The following is a 2436-nucleotide window of genomic DNA, read 5'->3' on the forward strand; positions in this document are numbered from 1 at the left end:
AGATTAATCGAATTGGTAATTAGTTGCTTAATCGAAAAGCCACATAGATCATATGGGAGTTTCATTTTAATTTTTTGAGGAACTCCCACACTGTTCTCCACAGCAGCTGTACCATTTCGCATTGGCTATTTTTATATTTTTGTAAAAAATATAACAGGTGTGAGGTGATAGCTCCTGGTTTTGACTGCATTTCCCCTACAATTAGTGATATTGAGCATCTTCTCATCTACCTATCGGCCGTTTGTATGTCTTCTTTGGGGAAATGTCTATTTGAGTGCCTGGCCAATTTTTTTAACGGGATTATAAGCTATTTTTAATTTTTTGGTTGGTTTTGCTTTTGAGTTATAGGAGCTCTTTATTATTTTTGGAAATTAACCCCTTATCAGATTTACGGTTTGCAAATATTTTCCCCCTTTCCCTAGGTTGCCTTTTCACTCTATTGATTGTTTTGTTTTCTGTGCAGAAGCTTTTTAGATTGACGTCATTTCACTTGTCTGTTTTCACTTGTGCTTCCTGTGCTTTGCATATGGTCAAATGACCTTCAGCAAGGTTGCCAAGAATACACAATGGTGAAGGATATCTCTTCAACAAATGTTGTTGGGAAAATTGGATTGTCACATGGAAAAGAATGAACTTGGACCACACATACAAACCGACGCACAATGGATTAAAGACTTAAATATAAGACCTGAAACTGTTAAACTCCTAGACGAAAACATAGGGGGAAATCTTTATGACATTGGACTTGGCAATGATTTCATGGATACGACACCAAAACATAGGCAACCAAAGATATTTCTTTTTATATGGTGTGAGGTAGGAGTCTAGTTCTAGTTCTTTTAGGCCTGGTTACCCAAACAGCATTCGTTGAAGGAATCATAATTTCCGTACTGCTCTGCGAGGCCACCTCTGACATCTACCCAGAGCTCATACATGTGTGAGTCTGTTTCTGGGCCCTGTTCTGTTTCATTGGTCTATTTTTGTATTCTTAATACTACCTTGTCTTAATTACTATAACCTTAAAATAATTCTTAGTATCTTGTAGAAAACTCTGTCCTCTTTTTATCAAAGTCCATGGCTTTTCATGTCCCTTCCTATTTCTATGTTAATTTTAGACTCAGTTTGTAGAGTTTCACCCAAAATATGGGGAGGCATTTGATTGACATTACATAAATTAGAAAGAATGACATCTATATCATATTGAGAATTCCCATCCATGGACTTGGAGTTTCTCTCCATTAATTTAAGTCTTTTTTAATGATTCTGTAACTAAGTTTCACAATTTTTTCCTGAATAGGTCTTTCATGTCTTTTGTCATATTATTCCTAGATATTTGTTTCTAGGAGTTGGCTCCCCTTAAGAATAAAGTGTAGTGGTGAGAGCTTGCTCTGGGGTTGCATCCAGCCTGGCAGCTTTCCACCTACCGTGTCCTTGGACAAATGCCTAGATGCTCTGTTCCGTGACTTCCTCGCCTGTTGAGTGGCTGTGATGATAACAGCTCCTTATGTTATTATACTTAGTATGTTTTCTTTAATTTCATTTTGTAATGGTTGGTTCCTGGAAGACCTAAATGTTTCAGTAAGTATATCTGATTATAGCATTATGAGTGATCTTTATGCTTTTCTGATTTTATTAATTTTTTTTGCAGTAAACTCGTATTCCTTATGTGACCACAAGAAATAATAAACTTCTATTCTTTATATGACAAGAAACAATTAAGCAATTTTTCTTGCAAAAAAAAGTTTTTTTCATAAGTATTTCTCTGAGCTAAGCGCTCATCGTTTATGCAAAGCCAGCGGGCCCAGGTTAAAGAAAAATGTGAGATGCTGGTATTTGTAGTTGCTGGTGTAAGGACAAAGTCATGAGATTTGAAAACAGAGGAGCAAGTGTGTAAGGGATGATAAAAAATTATCACGTCAGAATTGAAGCACTGGAGGCATAAATTTCTGAGTCACCAGAGATAAGTCCACTTTCTGAGCAACTTCCCGTTGAGGAAATGAAACTGAGAAGATCCAATGTTTAGTCAACAGAGAGGTGAGGGGTGGAGTTCAGAGGTGAGGGGTGGAGTTCGGAGGTGAGGGGTGGAGTTCGGAGGTGAGGAGTGGAGAGTTCACAGAGCTGATTAGGACTCAGCTGAAAGGCTTTTAAAGGCAGAACGTATGTAGTATGAGATTGCAAGGCTGGGATTTATAGGGGAACTCCAGTGTACTCAATTTCACGCTCAGGTCCCCCCAGCTCAACCCAGGTGTGGATTGTAATGTACAGCCACCTCTGTCTGAAGCCCTGGGTGAGCGTTCCCAGATAACCCCTCCTCCCCTTCCTCCTCACACAAACCCCTCCCTGCACACCCTTTGCCTCCATCTGAGAGAGGCCACGGCCCCTCCCTGGAGCTCCTCAGAGCCCTTACCACTCTGCGTCGGTACCCACTTCCTCCTG

The sequence above is a fragment of the Pteropus vampyrus genome, unplaced genomic scaffold (genome assembly GCF_000151845.1).
Source record: "Pteropus vampyrus isolate Shadow unplaced genomic scaffold, Pvam_2.0 Scaffold23, whole genome shotgun sequence".
Taxonomy (NCBI): Eukaryota; Metazoa; Chordata; class Mammalia; order Chiroptera; family Pteropodidae; genus Pteropus; species Pteropus vampyrus.